Consider the following 23,894-nt stretch of genomic DNA (forward strand, 5'->3'; position numbering starts at 1 on the left):
TCTTTAAGCTCCTACCCCTGAATGTAGGTGGAGCCTGTGAATTGCTTCCAACCAATAGAATATGGCAAAAGTTATAGGGTGTTACTCCCATAATTACATTGTATGGCAGATGTGATGGGATACATCACTCCCATCATTATGTTACATTATGTAAGAATTCATCTTATTAGCAGAATTGCCCTTTGTCACTTTGCTGCTGTCCTTGAAGAAGCAAGCTGCTATGTTATGAACTGCCAATGGAGAGAACCATGTGGCAAGGAACTCAGATGGCCTCTAGAAGTGGAGGACATCCTCTGACTGACAGCCAGCAAAAACGTCTGAAGCTCTCAGTCCTACAGCTGCAAGGAAATGAATTCTGCCAACAACCTGAGAGTTTGGAAGAAGATTCTTCTTCATTTGAGCTTCCAGATGGGAACACAACACAGTCAACACGTTCAGTGGGAGACCCAACAGTGGAAACTCCAACTAAGCTGTGCCTGAACTCCTGACCCACAGAAACAGAGATAATAAATATGTGTTGTTTTAAGCTGATAAGTTTATGGGATTCGTTACACAGAAATAGAAAATTAATACATATTTTGGTACCTAGAAGTGGAGTGCTGTTTTAACAGGTACCTGAAAATATGTCTGTGGTTTTGGAACTGAGTGATGGGTGGAGGCTGGAAGAATGTTGAAGAGCATAATAGAGAAATTTAAGCACCATGACTAGAATCACCATGACTATCAGTAGAAATATGGACACTGAGAACACTGCTATGAAGGTCTCAGAAGGAAGTGAGGAGCATGTTATTGGAAACTAGAGGAAGGAGAATCCTTGTTATGTAGTGGCAAAAAAGCTTAGTGAAATTGTCTGCTGCAGTTCTGTTGAAAGCAAAAGTTGTAAGTGATGGAACTTTGTTATATAGTTACAGTGATTCGCCTAGAGCCCGTGCTCCGTAACAAGAGAAGCCACCGCAATGAGAAGCCCACGCACCACAACGAACAGTAGCCCCCGCTCCCTGCAACTAGAGAAAGCCCACCCTCAGCCCGCACGTAGCAACAAAGACCCAACTCAGCCAAAAATAAAAACTAATCTTTTAAAAAGGGATCAGGACTTGATGATTTTGAAAATCTTCATCTTCCCCAGATGGTAAAAAATATTAATGTTAGGAGATGGCTTCTGAACACTGTCCGGAAAGACTGCTCTAGAGAAAAATGCCCAGGGAGTAACACTACCACCTTTTGTTAAAACCACAAAGAGATCAAAGGTCAGGGTACCTTCCTTTGTTAACTTTTTCTGACTGCAACTAGACTGGGGATTCTAGTGCCATTAAGCCCATGCTCTAGACTGTCTTCTAGAGGCTACCTTGGGATGGGGGCATCAGAATTCTAACCAAATAAAGCTAAAGTTTAGATCAGACATCAGTAAACCAGGGGATGTGGGTAATCTTAACTTCATCAGACTCTCAGATTTTCTGCTACTTCAACTCAAGATAGATTTGAACAATTTCTGGACCAAGGAAATATAGCCATTTACGTAGAGGAGCTACCGTTCCCTAACTTCTGTTTTCCAGTAGACCTAAAAAGGTCCTGGGGTGGGGCTGCTGAGGACAGCAGTTCTTAAGCATTTGGTCTCAAAACCCATTTACACCTTTAAAAATTATGGAGAACTCCAAAGAGCTTTTGTTTATATCTGTTGATATTTACCATATTAGATATTAAAACTAGTAATTTTTAAGGTTTAGTGATTCCTTTAAAAAAGACAATAATAAGCCCATTATATTTTAAGATAAATAACATATATTTCATGAAAATTAACTGTATTTTCCAAAATAATTTAGTGATAAAAGTGGTATTGGTTTTACATTTTTGCAGATCTCTTTAATGTCCAGCTTAATAGAAGACAGTTTAATTCTTATGTCTACTTCTGTATTCCATATGTTCTGATACATTTTTTTGGTTGAAATAAATGAAGAAAATCCAGCCTCGCACACGTATGTAATTGGAAAAGTATTTAATAGTTTTTTTAAAAGCTAATTGTGAGTATAATTCTTTCCTTTCACACCACCAAAACCTTAAAAGTGATAGTTTCTTAGAGGTTAGTAGCAATGTGGAACCTGAAACTATATGAATGAACATTTGTATACTGTAACATTAAAATCCATCGGTGTATTATGGTGTGTCTTGAACTTTGAATGGTTCTTTTAGTCCCACATTGTTTTGTAATGTCATTCATTGGTCATTTGCAAAATAGTGGTTCACTGAGTTATGCATATCTTCTAAATCCTGACACGTATCATTTTGAAATATCAAAAACTCAACATTCACTAATATAACTACTCATCAGAAAAGTCCTTGAGAATTAGGAAATTGTCAAACTCACAGGGTGGATATAAGTTTTCCAAAATTCTAATTTTTGAAAGCTCAAATTTTATTCTTAACAAAAAATGCTGTAAGTTGTTTTCATTGAAATTACAGAGTTCATTAAATTTTGAGACACTGTCTGCCAAATACCCAAGTCTGAATGACTATAGGTTGTCTGTCAGTCTTTCAAGCAAAAATGGTGTTCCATATAGAGTGGCTTGTCCAGCTCACAACTCAATCACATAAATCCTTTTCCTCGAGACAACCATTGTTCTTTGGTATGCAGCAGAAATGCTTTATGCATTTTGCCTCACATAACTTTTAAAAGACGTGATCAAGGGTTCAGATTTGATAAAATTAATAATTATTACTATTTTATCAAGCATAATCTTAAATTCTCTTTTTTTTCCTGTGAGTACAGTCATCCCTTGGTATCCACGGGGGATTGGTTTCAGGATCCCCTGCAGTTGCCAAAATACTACGGTGCTCATGTCTCATACTAAATGGCACAGTATTTGCATACAATCTATGGAATATTCTCCTGTATAATTTAAATCAACTCTAGATTACTTATAACACCTAATACAATGTAAATGCAATGTAAATAGTTCATAAATGCTACGTAAATATTTGCTGGAGCAGCAAATACAAGTTTTGCTTTTTTGGAACTTTTCAAAAGAAAAAATTAAAAAAATAATTTCAGTTCATGGTTGGTTGTATCTGCGGGAATACAGAGGGCCGACTGTATATAGCTTTGATTTCTGTTAAGGAACTAGCACCATTGCCTTTGTATCATAGTACAAATATCAACACAGTGAGGGAGGCAAATTATGTCTTAGTATTACTGTGAAAATATTTTTGACCTTGCAGATAGCTTCCCAGGGACTCCATGGAGTCTGCAGATCACATTTTGAGAACCACCGATCAAGAACAAATCTAAACTCTAAGTGGTGGCAATCCATTTTTCACACAATTTGCCCTTCTGAGTAGAGTCTGTGCTGTTATAACCAATCCTGGCCTAACTTCTCTCTCATCAACTTTTTCTGCTTGCTGATAAGCCTGACCCATCATATTCAGTTCTTGGTTCCAGCTCAATTCCCCATTTCTAACCCTCCATTCTTCTTGCCAAAATAAAGATTTCTTGCCTCTATTTTAATCTGCCTAATCAAACCCTACACTAATCTTCTAATGATTCCATTTTAATTCTTGGTCTCATTCCAGGAATCAACGTAGCCCTTCAGGGTAGAATTTTATTCATTCATTTTTTTATTTCATTTATACATTCATTGATTAATTCATTTAATCAATGAATTAAATAAGTTCATTAATTTTAAAATGAATTTTCTGCAAATCTACTATTTCATTTGTTAGAGAGATGACATTTGCTTTTGGCCTTAAAGGGTGACATAATTTGAACAGATGAAATGAAAGTGTAGGTTTTTCAAAGTATAATAAATAATAATAGCTTTATGGAGGTAAAAAAGTCTTCCTCCTTGCTTGGGGAAAGGCAAGGAGGATGCAGATAGTAGAGTAATTAAAGACAAGGCCAAAAATTTAGTATAGGGTCATCTCATGGAGGTACAGACTGCCTGAAGTTCATTTGGTAAGCAATGGGGAACTATCAGAGATGTTTCAGCAGAGGCAGAGGTAATGGGGTGAAACAGTCTCAGTAAAGCATTATTTGCTTAACATTTGTTTGGCAACTATAGATGAAAAGAATTTGGTGGCGAAAAGACACTTAAGTCCAGAAAAACAGGTTGGAGACCTGAACTAGGGTGGTGGCCCTAGAAATGGAGATGAGTGGAGATAGATTTTTGAGAACAATGAGGAAGTAAGTTCAATAGATGGTGGTGAGGGAGAAGTGGTTGTCAAAAATGACGAGTTTCAAGCATGAGTTACTGGGAGAATGGTGATGCTATTCAAAGAAATCAGGAAGTCAAAAAAAGGAACGGTTTGTGTGAGGCAAGACGATGAGCTCAGTTCTTTACCTGTTAGGCATATAAGTGGCTATACTCAAGGGGGAACTAACTAATTTTATAGCACTTACAAGAACTGGAGCCTAACTAATATTAGAAGATGTGGTTATAGCTGGACTGGCTTTATACTTTCTCTTTGCAATATAAACGTAAAGCGGAAAATGAAAAATGCAGTCAGTATTTTAATTCGCTGTAGTTTCTCTCTAGACAAATCTAGCAGGAATCTGTAGCTTTTCTGTGGTCCATATATCACAAAGATAGCTCTTATAAAGTGATACATATTTATTAAATGATTTGTATGTGTTATTTATTATGCTAAATTGTATGCCAGTTAATCCTGGCAACAGCACTTAGATATTATTATCTGGATTTTCATAAGAGAAATCAAGGTACAAAGAGGTGAAGTAACTTTTCCAAGTTCAAATAGGAAGTGATGGAATGACATTTGAAACCAGGTTCTGTGCGGTTTCAAAGTCCTTGTTTCATCTACTCTATATAACTAAAGTATTTATGTGCCTTTCCTCCCTTTTCCTTTTCACAGAATGAAAAGGGAATAGTGCCTTTTAGCATGGACTATTGGTCTTTACTCTTTGATTGTATCCAGAGGTTCATTAATGCCGTCTTAGGAGACCTGTCTTAGGAAAGGCTACTGCTCAGGGGGCTCTCCCTTTTTATTTTCCTTCCAGTTTTATTGAGATATAATTGACATACATCACTGAATAAGTTTAAGGTATACAGCAAAATGGTTTGACTTACATATATTGTGGTAATGTTTAGATAGCGTCCATCATCTCATATAGATAAAAAAGAAAGAAAAAAGAGAAAAAAAAATTTTCCTTGTGGTGAGAACTTTTAAGATTTACTCTCAACAACTTTTCTATATATCATACAGCAGTGTTAACTATAGTTATCATGCTGTACATTACAGCCCTAGTACTTATTTATCTTTAATTGGAAGTTTGTACCTTTTTAAAAATTTTATTTATTTTTTAATTGTAGTATAGTTGATTTACAATGTTGTGTTAGTTTCAGGTGTACAGCAAAGTGATTCAGTTATATATATATATATATATTAAGTTTTTATATATATACAAAACTTTTTATTTTTCAGGTTATTCTCCCATATAGGTTATTACAAAATATTGAGTATAGTTCCCTGTGCTATACAGTAGGTCCTTGTTTTTTATCTACTTTGTATATAGTAGTGTGTATATGTTACTCCTAAATTCCTGATTTATCCCTCTCTTCCCCCTTTCCCCTTTGGTAACTGTAAGTTTGTTATTCTATGTCTGTTTCTGTTTTGTAAATAAGTTCATTTGTATCATTTTTTCAGATGCCACATATAAGTGATATCATGATATTTGTCTTTGTCTGACTTACTTCACCCAGTATGATAATCTCTAGATGCATCCATGTTGCTGAAAATGGCATTATTTCATCCTTTTTGTGGCTAATATTCCATTGTATGTATATATACCACATCTTCTTTAACCTTTCATCTGTTGATGGACATTTAGGTTGTAGAAGTTTGTACCTTTTGACAACCTTCCTCCAATTCCTCCTCCCCTGAACCGCCCCCCTGCCCGTAACCGCAAATCTGATCTCTTTTTCTATGAGTTTAGTGTTTTGTTTTGTTTTTCAAGATTCTTCATTTAAGTGAGATCATATAGTATTTGTCTTTTTCTGTCTGACTTATTTCACTTAGCATAATGCCCTCAAGGTCCATCCATGCTGTTGTAGATGGCAGGGTTCCCTCATTTTTTAATGGCTGAATAATATTCTTTTGTAGGTATATACTGCAACTTCTTTATCCATGCACTTATGGACAGACACTTAGGTTTTTTCCATGTCTCAGCTATTGTAAATAATGCTGCTATGAACATGGGGATGCAGATATCTTCCCGAGTTAGTGCTTTTGTTTCCTTTGAATATATTCCCAGAAATGGAATAGCTGGATCGTATTGTAGTTCTATTTTTAATTTTTTGAGGATCCTCCATAGTGTTTTCCTGTGTCTGTACCTGTTTACTATCTCACCAACAGTGCACAAGGGTTCCCTTTTCTGCACATCCTCACCAGCATTTTCACCTCTTATCTTTTGGATGATGGCTACTTTAACAGGCATAAGGTGATATCACATTGTGGTTTTAATTTGCATTTCCCTAATGACTAGTGATGTTGAACATCTTTTCATGTACCTATTGGCCTTTTGTATATCTTTTTTTGGAAAAATGTCTATTCAGGTCTTTTGCCCATCTTTTAATTGAATTATTTGTTTTTTTCATTATGGTTTTTTTGTTTTGGGGGGGATTTTTGGCTATTGGGTTGTATGAGTTCTTCATATATTTTGGATAATAACCCCTTATCAGATATCTGGTTTGCAAATATTTTTTTTCCCATTCCATGGTTGCCTTTTTGCTTTGTTTCTTTTACTATGAAGAAGCTTTTTAGTTTTATGTCGTCCAACTTGTTTATTTTTGCTTTTGGTGACATATCCAAAAAATCATTGCCAAGCCCTATGTCAAGGAAATTTTTTCCTATGTTTTCTTCTAGGAGTTTCATGGTTCAGGTCCCATGTTTAAGTCTTCAATTCATTTTCAGTTAATTTTTGTAAGTGGTGTAAGATAGGAGTCTATTTTCATTATTTTACATGTGAATATCCAATTTTACCAACACCATTTATCAAACAGACTGTCTTTTCTCCACTGAGAAACTCTTTCAACTGCTATAATGGGCAACTACTTTCCCCATTGGCATGATAATTCCTGTCCCTTACTTAAGACTGAGAGCACTATTAAGTGACAAAATTAATTTAACTGAAATACCACAACTTAAGAAGAGCAGATATAATAGTTTTAAATGTAGCTATAGTAAATACTGTCATTAAAAAATAATAAAGAGCTAGGTAAGTTCCTGTAAAACCACTTTATTATTTTTTTAAAAAAATTTTATTGGAGTATAGTTGATTTACTATGTTGTGTTAGTTTCTGCTGTACAGCAAAGTGAATCAGTTATACATAAACATATATCCACTCTTTTTCAGATTCTTCTCCCATATAGGTATTACAGGGTATTGAGTAGAGTTCCCTGTGCTACACAGTATGTCCTTATTAGTTATCTGTTTTGTATATAGTAGTATGTATATGTCAATTCCAATCTCTCAGTTTATCACCCCTCTCTTTCCCCCTGATAACCATAAGTTTGTTTTTTACATCTGTGACTCTATTTCTGTTTTGTAAATAACAAAACATTTGTTATTGGGGGGGATTGTTTCATTTATACCATTTTTTTAGATCCCACATATAAGCGATATCATATGATATTTGTCTTTCTCTGTCTGACTTATTTCACTCAGTATGACAATCTCTAGTTCCATCCATGTTGCCGCAAATGGCATTATTTTGTCCTTTTTTTATGGCTGAGTAATATTCCATTGTATATATGTACCACATCTTTATCCATTCCTCTGTTGATGGACATTTAGGTTGCTTCCATGTCCTGGCTATTGTAAATAGTTCTGCACTGAATACGGGGGTGCATGTATTTTTTCGAATTATGTGAAACTAGTTTAAATTTAGACAAATAGCAGAGAATGACCTTAACGGCAAGTCTGAGCATTCAAGTATGGAGGTCTTTCTCTACATAAGGGAAGACAGAGGATGACTAGTCTTGGAAATTAAGGTTTTATGGTTGAATGCTCCCCCAGAGTGTAATGAGCAGAGAACCAAGAAATACACGCCTATGCTACATCTGTTACATGCACGGCCTGGCACTTGATGAGTGTTCGATGAATGTAAGTCCCTTTCCCTTTTGCATTTTACAAAATATTTCTACACATCTCATTTTGTTTACTCTATATATTGAAAATAAAATCCCAAGGAATAAACTGTTATCATTCTCATTGTACTGGTATGTAAGAATCTTTACATGTTGAAGCTGAAAATGACTAGACGATTCTGCAGTTTGGTCTCTCTAGCCTGAATGTTCTGGGTTTGCACTCTCCCTGTAGGAATTGATCATGTGTTCCTCTGGCCATTGAGCTGTGATAAGAAAGATTTTCCTGCTTGGAGTCCAAACTGAGCATGGATCCCACATAAATAAAGACCCATGACACTTCTTTTTTTTTGGTTGGTTTTGTTTGTTTGTTTTTGGCCATGCCACACGGCTTGTGGGATCTTAGTTCCCTGACCAGGGATCAGATTCGTGCCCGCTGCAATGGAAGCACAGAGTCCTAACCACTGGACCACCAGGGAATCCCCCCATGACACTTTTTGCCATTGAACTGAGCTGAGGACCCTACTGACTGTTAATCCCTTTATCCCAGGGTTGAGTGGGTGACATTTTGTATTACAAAGATATACATACCAGTGCTTAATTTGAGGGAGTTTCAAAGAAAGTCTCATGAAAAGTCTCAGACATGAGGTGGAGTTTCTAGACCTGACATCATTGTATCAATATCAATATAAGCTTTGAAGACATGAAGAAAGCAAAAGCATGACACGACCATGTTGCACAAAGGAAATGGGTCTGCCAACAGCATGAAGAGAAACTGGAAGGAGACAAATTTAACTAGATTTTCAAAGTTCAGATGGTAGGGGATGTTGACCAGGAAGATTATAAATTTTGACTATAACCTATTTAAGAAGCATTTGGTTCTTAAGACGGGAGACACTTTTATAAGTAAAACCAACATAATCTTGCCTAAGACATGGTTTTGTGCCTTTACTTCAGGTTCCTTCATTTTGCGAAAAGGAAAGGGTGTTGCAGGAAAGAGAGTGGGGCACGAGAGGATGGCCATGTCCCAGGTCTCAGGTGAGTCCCGGGATGGCCACCAAGTGTGGGTTCTTGGCTTCGCACAAGAAAGAATTCAAGAATGAGCCACAGTAAAGAGAAAGAAGATTCATTCAGGGAGAAACACACTCCACAGACAATGTGGGCCATCTCGGAAGGTGAGAAAGGCACCATGATATGGGGTTGTCAGTTTTAATAGGGGTGGGTAATTTCATAGGCTAATGAGTGGGAGGAGTATTCCAGCTATTTGGGGGAAGGGGTGGGGATTTCCAGGAATTGGGCCACCACCCACTTTTGACCTTTTGTGTTTGGCCTTGGAACTGTCATGGTGCCTGTAACTGTGTTGTTTAGCTTGTTGATGTGTTACATTGAGCATATACTGAGGCTCAAGGTCTAGTGGAAGTCGACCCATCTGGGACCTATTTGGTTCTAATCAGTTTATGTCTTGTCCTCAGGCTATGTCATTCTTTCAAAGGTTGTGCCCTTGCCCCCTTCCTGTCTCAAGGGGAGGAAAGCATAATGACTAAGTAACTCGGGAGAATCGCAGACCTCGTATTCTCTAAAGCAAAGTAGGAAGAGTGACCCCCCAAACAGTACAAGTGAATTGTTCTTCCCTTGACTAGTGTTTGACAAGAATCCTAGAAACCAGGAAAATTTCCATACTGTATTAAATTCAGACCCTTAACAATCAGAATAATTAACCTGAGTATCATGAGATGGTTGAGTAAAGCCCCCTAATCTCCTTTATATAATCATCTATAAAAAACAGAATGGCATTTTGAGTAAGCCAGAATACCCACAACACAAATTTAAATACACCTGTATTAGATCCAGTACCTAATATCATCGCTAATATCTATATTTGTTCATTCAATAAATATTTATGAATTCCCTATCATATGCCAGACACTGAGGATACAGTATTTACAAGACAGATATGATCCCTGACCCCATGGAACTCGCAGTCCCCTGGGGAAAACAGGCATTAAATAAATAATTGCATTTATTTTTACCTTTATAACTTTGTAAAAAATGAACAAATATTTTTTGAAGTTTCATGCTGGGTGTAGGAGATACAAAGATAGCTGTTTACAAGGAAGTTTATAGAACCCATGAGATCTGAAAATCCTATTTTAGAATATGGCATGGTGAAGGACTGAACATAAAGACCCTGATCCAATAGTTCTATGTCTAGGACTTGTCCTTATGTGTTAACATGAGATCTGGCTTCTAAAAAAAGAATTCCCTTGCATTATGGTTTAAGCCTCTTTAAGGCAATGTAACTAGAGGCAAAGGTAAACTGATCATACTGCCCTCAGACAACATCAGAGACACTATTTCTGAGTCATCAGACAAATACAATAAGAACATATCCCTCTCAAGTCCATCTCTCTAAAAATAGACCAGGACAGTCTCAAAGCACATATTCCTCCATTGATATGTACTTAGAACTTTTAGATTTCTGGTCCCAATTTTGGAACTATATGGTCATTCATTGCACCTATTAGCTGACAATCATCATTTCAAGAAATCCAAACACCGGAACTGGTAATGGTCCTACTAGGACTGCAATGATGTGAGATATAATATTTTTCTGTAATAATTTTAATCATAAATAACCTAAAAATTCACTCTGGGCTCCTCCAATTAAAAGAAAAGTATAAAACTCAAATAATATTTCCTAAAAGATTCCATGGTCTCCCAAATTTGGAAATGCGTATTTAAATAAAATTAAAAATTTTAAACAAATGTTCCGTGGAATGCTTTTGTTAAAAATTGGTGGAATCAAGAGAGAAAAGTGATATATGCATAGTGTGCCAATAAACTGGCTTTCTGAAAACAAAAACAAAGAAGAAATTCTGATTTGAAGTCTTTGTTGACTTTTTTAGTATGAGTACTCCCACCATGGCCAACTTCAAGCTACCAACCTGAAATCACAGAACATACAGTTGGGGAGAGATGTGCACAATCAGCTCTCAAGCCTGGGTAAGCCAGCTCCAGCACCCACTGGCTGTTACCTGAGGGAAAAAATAAATATTAATTTATTTTCTGTCAAAGAGGCCAAAGACTCCATCTTTTCTGATGTAGTTCCTAGAAAATCCAATTTGGGGAATTATGCTTAATGTTGGCTCTAATACTTTATTAAACTAAAGATTCCTTTTATAAACCTTTTCAATGCTGCACACTTTGATGTGATTTAGGTTTAAACACAGCAACCAATGTTCCCTGAGAAATATAGATAAAGATGTGAATGTTTATTAGTAAGACAATGACATTAAAAAGATTTGTGCTACTTGACAGTAAAAGCATTTCTATTCCTTTGGTTGAAGTAAATTTATAGCGCTCTCCATGACTGTCCACCAGATGGCAGACATTTCACAGCAACTTTACAAATAAGGCACATCTGCATTTCTGCAAGGCTGAACAATAATTTTTGAAGATGCTAAAGGAAATAACGAGCACATTCGGATAAACAACAATACATGCAGGAGCACATTTGCAACTTGGATTATACTCTTATTTTTCCCCTTCCAGCCCACACCTCTCTTTGTGGTTCCAGAGGGTATTATCCAACTGATCTTTCCTGATATTTTCATTCACGGAAACCTCTGAACTTGGCTAAAACTGAACTTTTGATCTTTCCCTCACCTCCAATTCCACTTCTCTGTCAGCCTTTTCTTCCAGCTGCTCATTCCAGAAACCTGGAAATCATCCTTGATAATTTCACTTTTGTTATCTTCCATATCTAATCTGGCATCAAATTCTGCTGATTCTTATCTATCTTATCTATCTATAGCCTCCTAACTCATCTTCTTTCTTCTATCCTCCACACAATAGAAACAGCATTGTTTTTAATATGTAAATCAGAACATGTTATTCTCCTTTTAAAATCCTTCAATGGCTTAAATAATAATTTTTTCTTTAACTATTGACTTATTTTCCTTTAAAGTAATTTACTTTTTACTTATTGTAGTAAAGTCTCAGAATGAACTAGTAAATGTGAGCAGATAAAAGGCAAAGCAATAAACTACAAAATCCCACTACTTGGAATACAGCTACTTGGTTCTGTGGTGTAGTGCAGATGCTCTCAACAGAAAATAAGTTGTTACTTCATTGTCCTCAGGGTCATAATCTACATGCCACCTACTACAGGAAAATTATCTGCTTGTCTACCTCAGGAAGATGAAAGGCAGATCTTAAGATCCGATTTTGAAGGATATAAAATCTCTTGAGAGAAACTGTGATAGGAAATTTGATACGATGGTTAGATCTGAAGACAATAATATTAAGTGCTTCTGACTAGAAAATGTTGAGATAAATCTGCTTCAGCCCCTTGGGAGGATTCTTCAATGTTTTGGCTATCTACAGCTATGTAACAGACGTGCCTCAACTCAGTAGCGTGGAATAATTGTTTCTATTTTATTATTATCTCTCATAGTGTTGGGGGCTGACTGGGTCCGGCTAAGCCTAGTCTCCTGGGGTTGCAGTCAGACTGGCTGGGGCTGGAGTCATCTTGAGGCTTCCTCATCCACATGCGTGTAGAAGGATGTGGGCTGTTGGCCGGGACCTCAGCAGGGGCTTTTGGCTGGAACATGTATGCATGGCCTTTCTTTGTGGCCTGGGCTTCCTCAAAATAACTGACTGACGTGGGAACATAAAGGTCTAGCCATCTTGGCCCAACCTGGGACAGCTCTGGAGAGTCATTCCAGCTCCAGAGCTCCCTGTGGCATCAGCCAAGGCTGTCATCAGGACTGGGTCACAATTCGACTTCTCCCTGTGTCCACTCCGGCTTCCTTCCCTTCCCTTCTCTTCCATTCCACAGGTGCTAATCCCAAGGTACTCCTTAACGAACATCACGCACACTCACTCAGTCTTCAAGTCAGTTCCTGGGGAACCCAGCTTGCAGCAACACCGGGACTGTAAACGCAGTAAGGAAGGCTAGCTAGTGAGAGCTAAATGAGCTGTAACCATCTGATGGCAGTCAGTGTTGGTGCTAGAACTTCCATCTGGGGGCATCTGGAGCAGTATTGTCTTTTGTGTACGTGTGTGTGTTTGACTATATGGGGGGTTGGGGGAGAAGGGAATTAACTTTGGGGACTTATTTCGAAGTTGCTTATCTAAAAGTATACTATAACTTAGATTGTATATTTATTTGTAGGGCTTATCTGGGCAGCTGATGGAGATGTGGGGGTGAGAAAAAAGTCCCTGCATGCACATACACATCCGCCCACCCCAGCTACTCTTAGGACGACCACCCAAGTTTGGCTGAAAGAATTGAGACATTCTCCAGAAAGTCTTGTAAAGACCTGAGGCGCTTAGCATTGTTGTTGGTGTTCTGTGGCAAAGATGAGCAAGAGACTCGTTATGGTGAAGAACCAGAGCCTGCGGTGTCAGGGCTGGTGGAGGGCACAGGAATCAGTGCACTCACTGCTTAAACTAGGATCGTCTGGTAGGAAGATTCACTCGATCACTTTAAGAAGCTTGTTGGAGACTGGGAATCAACCAAAACTCAGAGCTTCAAAACCCATTATCTCCCAAATATTAGCATGGCTTACTCCCTTCATTTTTTTTTTTTTTTTTTTTAGATTTTTGTCAAGTGTCACCTTTTCAAAGAGGCTTCCTTGACCATTCACTCTATTTAAACTAGCACTTCTATCACTCTCTCCCTTTATACTGCTTTTATTTTCCTTTATGTTGCTTATGACCACCTGACATAAATTTATGCACTTATTTATTAACTATCTTTCTCACTAGAATATAGTCTCTAGAAGGGGAAAGAATTTGTCCATTTTGCTGATTACTGTATACCAAGAACCAGATGGCTGGACCTTTATGTTCCCACATCAGTCAGTTATTTTGAGGAAGCCCAGGCCACAAAGAAAGGCCATGCATACATGTTCCAGCCAAAAGCCCCTGCTGAGGTCCCGGCCAACAGCCCACATCCTTCTACACGCATGTGGATGAGGAAGCCTCAAGATGACTCCAGCCCCAGCCAGTCTGACTGCAACCCCAGGAGACTAGGCTTAGCCGGACCCAGTCAGCCCCCAACACTATGAGAGATAATAATAAAATAGAAACAATTATTCCACGCTACTGAGTTGAGGCACGTCTGTTACATAGCTGTAGATAGCCAAAACATTGAAGAATCCTCCCAAGGGGCTGAAGCAGATTTCTCTCAATAGCAGGAACTTAATAGGTATTTGTTGATTGAAAGAATAAATGGGCATTTTCTTGAGTAATCAAAATTTCTCCAATTCTCTATCTTCTGGTAGAAATTCCAAACTCCCCCAGAGATGGAAAGCATAGGCAACAGCAACTTTTTACTGAATGTTTCCTAAGTGACTTTTATTTCATATTTGCGAACTTAAGAAAAGAGAGTACTATAATAAAATAGGTAGAAGAAAATAGATCATTCTGGTAAAAATCAAATATCCATACTCATCCTTGGGTAAATTGAAAAGTGCTTCTTCTCCCCCTGGTTCTCTCCTTGGCTCTTCTCATAAAACAAGATAAGGTCATAGCTTCTCAGTGCTTATAAGCTTGAAAACACTTTTAACTTTTTAGTGGAGATTTCGTTCGACTCAGAATTACATTTAGCATATGAACTTGTTTCTTCCAAATAAATTAGTTGAAATGGGGACATTTTGGTGCTGTCAGTGCTGTCCTGAAAACACCAACTGTCACAAACAGGTGCTGATAATGAGCCTGAAATGTATTGATACAGTGTACATTATATTTCCAATATAATAGGGTGACTTTACCTATGAAATATATAAATGCAAAATATATAAATGCAATCACCTGGGATAGAATCATTTTTCAAGAATTTGCCTATGAGTTGGAGACGCATCCTCCAGAGTCCTGGGAACTGCCCTCTTTCTCCATATTCTGGAAATTTGGGGCTTACATTCTCAGTCCATATAAAGATATATTCTTCCTAAACTTGAACACTCTTCCCCTCTCTCATCCTGGGGACCAAAGTAAGCCAGACTTATTCCCTGGAGATTTGGAATTGGGACTGAAGATTTCAACTGTCTTAAATTCTAGGGAGGGAGTTGTTGATGGTGATATTTTCTGCCCCATGGTCTGGAGAACAGAGATAGCCAGTATGCAGGAACAAAGAAAAATGGAGATCTGAAGGGGAAGCAGAGACCTAGGAGGGAGAGCCTCTCCTGATTTCCCAGTGGTGCTTGAGCCCTGGTTCCAGTTGACTATCAGGGTCCTGCTACATCTCTACCCTTGGGTTCTGTGAGACAATTTAATTCCTCACAGCAAGTTCCTTTCTTCCCCCTTTGTGTACCTCAGTTGGGTCTCTATCAATTGCCACCAAAGATTTTAACAAACATGCTTTTTAAAAGTAAGTTGTAGGCCTTGCCTTTTTCTCTCTAACTGCCCCTGATTTTTCAGAAAAACAAAGAGGAAAAGAGGTTCTTTCTTCTCTTACAGGGAAGCAGACACTGTTCAATAACATGAAGGTTAGGGTTAGGGTTTCTGTTTGTATGTTTGTTTGTTTGGCCACTACATGTGGCTTCTGGAATCTTAGTTCCCTGACCAAGGATTGAATCTGCGTCCTCAGCAGTGAAAGCATGGAGTTCTAACCACTGGACTGCCAGGGAATTCCCAAGGTATTTCTGATAAAGGGTTGAATCTAGGATGTTCACAAAAGTACCAGTCTTACTTTCCTGTTCAGTCTGGAGACAACTGTAAAAATATATAAACTTGTGCTGTTTTCTGTTATTATAAAACTGTCTTTGCAAAATATTTATACAAAGGAATCTTTTAAAGACAGCCAGACTTGAGGAGAAATTGCTGCCGTGTCCTTTGAAAAGTTCCCTATGACCTTCACCAGCCTGCAGTTCTAATTGGTTATCTTAATAATTTGCTCCCTAGTAATTATTTTAAAACTGACATCTCTACTTTTTAAAAGGTAACTAAGTATTTATGACGTTTCTTTGTTAAGCCAGGAGAAGAGTTTTAGAATGTCCTTTTTTCTCCCTTTGTGCACCAATGAATAGCACACCTCTGACTCTTCTCACTCAAACAAATAGGTGAGAGCTTTTGTCTCATTAACTGGGACTAGTCAGGGTTGCAACTACTTCCTATTGTAAACCCATTCTTATCACTAACATCCAATTTATTTTAATACTGGGGAAAATATTTGAATCCCATGGGTCTTTATTTCCTATTATTTCCCAAACAATATTAAAAGATGAGGGTTTTCATTTCTGTAGTGTAAACTTACTGCTTATCAGGATCCTAGGGGCTGAGCATGAGTGCTACTTGAAGAAAAGGTAATTTGATATTTGAGGTCTCTTAGAGAAGCAGAAAATGCTCTGTAGAATCATTTTGTGAGGAAAACAAACCCACTTTTTGTTGCATGTCCAAATAATATTTATCTTATCTGGTGTGCTTGAGTGGTGTTTCCTGGATTTTAGAGATCTGCTTGGTTCCAGGGTTGTTTGATACATAGCTCAGGTCTGGGCAATGCAAAGTGAGAAAGGGGACTAACAAGTTGCTGGTGAATTGGAACCTTGTATCTTTGATGGAATTAGGCCAGGGTATCCCTTAAACTAAAGATGCCTAGGGTTTCCTCAAATGTTTGTTTTTTTGCCATGTTTGTGCAAAAAAATGGGCTTTGCTTTCTCTCTTCATTACTCTTGGTCCATACTGAGTCACCTACCTATCACATTTCTGCCAGGCAATTAAAGCACAAAATATTGTAATATATGTGGGGAAATCTTGGTATACACATTATATACACAAAGGTAATCAGATTCACAGGCTCTAATTTCTTCATTGTCTTCCAATCCATATAGAGAACTCTCTTTACTTTTCCTGATTTCTTAGGAAGTGAGATTTCTTTCCTTCATTGTTTTTCTAAGTTAACTTTTGTGTTCAGAATGAAGTTTATTTTACGGCAGCTTGTAACCTCCTATATATTTATATTCTTTTAGTCGCTAACTCATTGAAGCTTCTCATAACCAGTCCCTCATTTACCTGGGCAGGTAGGCTCTGGACAATTCCCTTGATTTTTTCCTTTATAAAAACAATTTTCCAGTTGTTGGATTCTCAAGGCCACGTTGCTAGTAGATGAGAAAGCCAGAATTCAAAACCAGGCTGTCTCTTTCTTGAGCCTGGAATCAGTCAGTGTAGTATATTTACTGAAGAATGGACATGGGATGGGGATGAAGCATAGGACTGAGGATAGGAGAGAGGTTCCAGTACACTTGTTCCAAACACAAGTCCAAGGCTCCTCATGGAGCGGGTAGGGTGCCATAGGCATATCAATTCCAAATCTCTATACTTTCTTCTTGTACACATTTGGGTCCTCATGAAAATAGAATTTTTAGGTAACCTATTTTTCCAAAGTTCCAAAAGTAAGGCATGCAGATTGATACCCACCTCCCAACCCGGCAAACACACTCAATAACATGTGTGTGAGTGTGCAAGCACACACACACACACGTCAATTCTCTATATGTAATTAGAGCTTTAAAAACTTCCAGTGTGCAAACTTCTGTCACTGTCAGTTCTTTCCCTCCCAGGTCTTCCCAGTTCTTGCTTATTTCTTCCAGTAATACTTACATACCTGTTTCAGTTACAATTGCTCTGTAAAAAGCCACACCAACTTAGTGGGGTAAAACAACAATCATTTTATTATTTCTTATGGTTTCTGTGAGTCAGCCTGAAGGACTCTCATGCTAGTGACATCAGACAGTGACTGAAGCTGTAGCAGCAGATTGGGGCAGGGAGCAAGGTGGACTGAAGCACCTGGGAGCTGGATAGTCATCTCCTTCTTCAAGTAGTCTCAGGGCAGTGGCTGCCACAAGTAAGTGCTCAGTAGATGGTAGCTCTGAAAATTATTAGCTCCATGGAAAAACCCAAAGTGGTTTTAAAAAAATATTTATTTATTTACTTATTTGGTTGCATTGGGTCTTAGTTGTGGCATGCGGGATCTTTTGTTGTGGCACACAGTCTTAGTTGCCCTGCGGCATGTGGGACCTTAGTTCCCTGACCAGGGATTGAACTTGCATCCCCTGCATTGGAAGGCAGATTCTCAACCACTGGACCACCAGGGAAGTCCCCCCAAAGTGTTTGAAGATGGGATTTTTTTCTATCTCCACAGAAAATCATTGGGGAAATGTTACCCAGCTTGTGAACTTTTGTTTTTGTTGTTATTAATTAGCATTCATATAACTTAATGCTCTTAAATGGCCTGACAATAATTTATTTGTAAGTTTAATACCACTCCTGACAGAAGGTAGGTGCTACAACAATGCATAAATAAGGAGAGCATAATTAAAAGAGCATATTAAAGATACAATTAATTTGAATTACTCAAATTATGAATCTGAGCACCGAACTAAAACTGTTGGCTGATGGTGGAGGGAGATATTCTTCTTCCAGGCTTACTGGCTACCATGACATTCCCTCACCTGTTGTACATGGATATCCCTTCAGAGAAGGCCTGGAATTGCTTCGTTTCCACCTAAGAATTTTACAATATTCATCTAGTGTCTTTAAGTCTTTACAAGGTATTACATGCTGTCTCAAAGATTTATAAGTGCTGTTGACTGAATGTTTGTGTTCCCTCTAAAATCCATATGTTGAAGCCCTAATCCCCAATGTGATGGCATTGGAGATGGGGCCTTTGGGAGGTAATTAGGTTTAGATGAGGTAATGAGGTGGGGTTCTCATGATGGGATTAGTGCCCTATAAGAAGAGAGCAGAGGGCTTCCCTGGTGGCGCAGTGGTTGCGCGTCCGCCTGCCGATGCAGGGGAACCGGGTTCGCGCCCCGGTCTGGGAGGATCCCACATGCCGCGGAGCGGCTGGGCCCGTGAGCCATGGCCGCTGAGCCTGCGCGTCCGGAGCCTGTGCTCCGCAACGGGAGAGGCCACAGCAGAGGGAGGCCCGCATACCACAAAAAAAAAAAAAAAAAAAAAAAAGAGAGCAGAGAGCTACTAGCCTCCCCATATGAGGATACAACAAGAAGGCAACCATCTGAAAATCAAGAAGAGGGACCTTTCTAAATACCAAATCTGCCAGCACCTTGATCTTGAACTTCCCAGCCTCTAGAACTGTGAAAAATAAATGTCTGTTGTTTAAGCCACCTAGTCTATGGTATTTTAACTGCCCAAATTGACTAAGACAATAAGGAAATTAAATATTTAGATTTAGAAATGCATTTTCCTATAGAAAACTTGATTTAAATAATAATTCACTTCTGAGGGGAGGCCACTAACTGAATTCGTAATGTAGTTGAAATAGCAAATATTTTAAAATGAAAAGACAATGTTTTAAAAACTGTTGGAATATTGTTTTTCAACAAAACAGGAAAAATAGGCATTAGTCTGTGGATCAGGAGCCCTGGGTTCAGTCTTCTGCTCTCTACTGTCTGGCTATGTGAATCTAACCAGGTCATTTTACCTCTCCAGCCCTCAATTTCTTCATTTTGTAAAATTAAAGAGTAAAGGAGGTTGCAATAAAAGCATACTTTAAAAAATGTTCTTCCCATTCCTATACCCTCTAAAAGGAACTGAAAGAAGCTAATTAGAGAAGGAGAATCTATCTACACTGAGACTAAGAAAGGCCCTAACCTCATACACAAACTGTAAAGAACTTTATCCACAAAGAGCATCGCTAGAAGTAAGCTAGCCGAGAAGCCAGGTTCTGATGCTCCTGGACACATGCAAACTATGGGGATGAGACTGAGGCACCTCTAATCCTACCCAGTTTAGGGGAATGAGGGCTTCAAAGGATGAGTGGGGTTCAGAAAAGATAGCAGACTTCCTGCTTTGAGTCATTTCCCTGCGAAAGGTCTCCAGGAAGTAATGGCATGTCCAGAAATTCTATTTAGGGTAAGTTAGAGGCTGCAGACTAGTTAGAAGAGAAGCCTTAAAGCTGATTTTGCAAAGCACCGTATATCAGTCAGACTGAGGGAATGTCAAAGGTCAATATCAAAGAATTGGGGAGGGGGACACTGATGAAATTGTGGGACCAGGGTACTTCAGCTCTGCCGTTGCCAAAAATAATGGGACAGGAGGAGGAAAGCTTGAATAAAGGAGAAATTTATTATTATTTTTTCTTCTTAGAAACTACTTGGAGGGTAGTAGAGGGAAAACATTGAAGACCCAAACTCAGAGCAACTGACAGCTGTGCCATCCTTTCTGTCTCACTTGGTGTCCCTAGAGTGACAAGAGTGGGGAATTAGGAACATGGAAGTCTCAAAGTTAACCTATCTTGTAGTTTATTCTTGTCTAATGACTGGACGGAGAGTTTTGCAGGTTTTGACAGGGCTCAACAAAATAATTCTTACTGGTACAGGCAAAGAGTGAAGCCAGAGTTCCAGCCCCATCAGGGTTACCACTTTGGCAACTGGTATAAGCAATAGCACAGCTGTTACTCTCTTTCTGTGCAGTGGATGGATGCGCGTGAGACCTCTGGACACCCAGCTGAAACTTTGGTTACTCTGACGAAACCACAGCTCTGACTGAAAAGAAAGATGAAGACCCACTAGAGCTAACCAATGAGAATGTAACCTACTCTGGGAGGTCTACTTGAACATCCTTGAGGCCCCAGGTCCACCTGGAGAGTCATCTTGAGCTTTGAGCAGAAAACCAACACCTCTGACAAGAAATTGAAGCTGATTAAGAACTATCGGGAAAAAGTAGAGTCTGAACTGAGATCCATTTGCACCACTGACCTGAGATTGTTGGATAAGTACATAATAGCCAGTGCAGCTAATCCAGAAAGCAGTCTTTTATCTGAAAATGGAGACTACTTCCAGTACCTCTGTTGCCTAAGTTGATGATCAAAACCAAACTATAGACAATTCCCAAGGAGCTTCCCAAAAGGCATTAGATATAAACATGAAAGAGATGCAATCTACACGCCCAGTCCACCTTGGACTGGCTCTTAGCTTTTCTATACTTTACTCTGAGATCCTAAATAACCCAGAGCTTGCCTACACACTGGCTAAAACGACTTTTGATGAAGCCTTCATAGAACTTGGTGCACTGAATGAAAACTCATACAAAATATCCTTATCATGCAGTAGCTTAGAGACAACCTAACGCTATGGACATCAGACAATGCAAGAGAAGAGAGTGAGGACAGAAGGGGCAGAAAGCTAAATGTATACAGAGTGTCATCCTTTTTTCCTTCAAGAAAACTTTTTACCCATCTCCATTCCTCATTCCACTTGGATTCTCTGTAGCAAAGAAACCCATTCAGTGTATAGAATCAACAGTTTGAAATTTTACAATGCATGGACTACATTTCTTAGAGTAAATGTTTTACTTACATAGATCAATCTCATAACCGTCTCTTCTTCAGATGTAAATGACAGTTTTAAGTGTTATATAGAATAAAATGGACATTTTAAAACTAGGAAGGGACTTCCCTGGTGGTCCAGTGGCTGAGACTCTGCACTCTCAATGCAGGGGGCCTAGGTTTGATCCCTGGTCAGGGAACTAGATCCCACATGCCACAACTAAGACCCAGTGCAGGCAAACATATTTTTTTTTTAAAATGGAAAAAATGGAATGTAGGACAGAATTCCACTGACATAGGACTCCTAGAAGGAGAAGAAGATTATAGGGAAGGTACTGAGTCAGACGGTTCCCTCTGCTGGTCAACAGGTGGCATTAGAGTAGCTTGGATGCCAACTGAAACAAAAGGCAGAAATAAATATTCAGAATAAAAGCAGTCTTTGGGTGAACGTATGGGAAAAGAGTGTGACTGGTTGTTTATATCTGAATATGTCTTATCTCTCTAAACTGTTCATTGCTTGAAGTACAACTAAAAGTTGTACTGAACCTTTTTGTGCCTTGGTTTCCTCCCTGTAAAATGGATATAAAAGTGATGGCTGAGAGGGCAGAGAGCAGAAGCAAGAAGAACTACAATGCTGCAGCCTGTGGAAGAAAAACCACATTCACGGAAACACAGACAAGATGAAAAGGCAGAGGGATAAGTACCAGATGAAGGAACAAGATAAAACCCCAGAAAAACAACTAAATGAAGTGGAGATAGGCAACCTTCCAGAAAAAGAATTCAGAATAATGATAGTGAAGATGATCCAGGACCTCGGAAAAACAATGGAGGCAAAGATCGAGAAGATGCAAGACATGTTTAGCAGACACCTAGAAGAATTAAAGAACAAACAAACAGAGTTGCTGCTGCAGAACAGAATAAAGGAAAAAGAATGAAAAGAAATGAAGACAGCCTAAGAGACCTCTGGGACAACATTAAACACAACAACATTCACATTATAGGGGTCCCAGAAGGAGAAGAGAGAGAGAGAAAGGACCAGAGAAAATATTTGAAGAGATTATAGTCGAAAACTTCCCTAACAAGGGAAAGGAAATAGCCACCCATGTCCAGGAAGCTCAGCGAGTCCCATACAGGATAAACCCAAGGAGAAAAACTCCGAGACACATAGTAATCAAATTGACAAAAATTAAAGACAGAGAAAAATTATTGAAAGCAGCAAGGGAAAAATGACAAATAACATACAAGGGAACTCCCATAAGGTTAACAGCTGATCTCTCAGCAGAAACTCTACAAGCCAGAAGGGAGTGATACACTTAAGTATATAATGATAAAAATGATATACTTAAAGTGATGAAAGGGAAGAACTTACAACCAAGATTACTCCACCTGGCAAGGATCTCATTCAGATTCGATGGAGAAATCTAAAGCTTTACAGACAAGCAAAAGCTAAGAGAATTCAGCACCACCAAACCAGCTCTACGACAAATGCTAAAGGAACTTCTCTAAGTGGGAAACACAAGAGAAGAAAAGGACCTACAAAAACAAACCCAAAACAATTAAGAAAATGGTCATAGAAACATACATATCTATAACCACCTTAAACGTGAATGGCTTAAATGCTCCAACCAAAAGACACAGTCTCCCTGAATGGATACAAAAACAAGACCCATATATATGCTGTCTACAAGAGACCCACTTCAGACCTAGGGACACATGCAGACTGAAAGTGAGGGGATGGAAGAAGATATTCCATGCAAATGGAAATCAAAAGAAAGCTGGAGTAGCTATACTCACATCAGATAGAATAGACTTTAAAATAAAGAATGTTACAAGAGACAAGAAGGACACTACACAATGAACAAGGGATCAATCCAAGAAGAAGATGTAACAATAACAATTATATATGCACCCAACATAGGAGCACCTCAATACATAAGGCAACTGCTAACAGCTATAAAAGAGGAAATCGACAGTAGCACAATAATAGTAGGGGACTTTAACACCTCACTTACACCAATGGACAGATCATCCAAACAGAAATTTAATAAGGAAACAGAAGGTTTAAATGACATGATAGACGAGATAGATTTAATTGATATTTATAGGACATTTCATCCAAAAACAGCAGATTACACTTTCTTCTCCAGTGCGCACAGAACATTCTCCAGGATAGATCACATCTTGGGGCACAAATCAAGCCTCAGTAAATCTAAGAAAATTGAAATCATATCAAGAATCTTTTCTGACCACAACGCTATGAGATTAGAAACGAATTACAGGGAAAAAACCGTAAAAAACACAAACACATGGAGGCAAAACAATACGTTACTAAATAACCAAGAGATCACTGAAGAAATCAAAGAGGAAATCAAAAAATACCTAGAGACAAATGACAATGAAAACACGACAATCCAAAACCTATGGGATGTAGCAAAAGCAGTTCTAAGAGGGAAGTTTATAGCTATACAAGCCTACCTCAAGAAACAAGAAAAATCTCAAGTAAACAATCTAA

General features: G+C 38.5%; 1 pseudogene; it reads left to right on the forward strand.

Moving 5' to 3' along the window:
• Positions 1-701: 701 nt before the first annotated feature.
• On the forward strand, positions 702-21,364 carry LOC102979998 (14-3-3 protein theta-like; annotated as a pseudogene).
• The last annotated feature ends 2,530 nt before the right edge of the window (positions 21,365-23,894 follow it).

The sequence above is a fragment of the Physeter macrocephalus genome, chromosome 6 (assembly GCF_002837175.3).
Source record: "Physeter macrocephalus isolate SW-GA chromosome 6, ASM283717v5, whole genome shotgun sequence".
In the NCBI taxonomy this organism is placed as follows: domain Eukaryota; kingdom Metazoa; phylum Chordata; class Mammalia; order Artiodactyla; family Physeteridae; genus Physeter; species Physeter macrocephalus.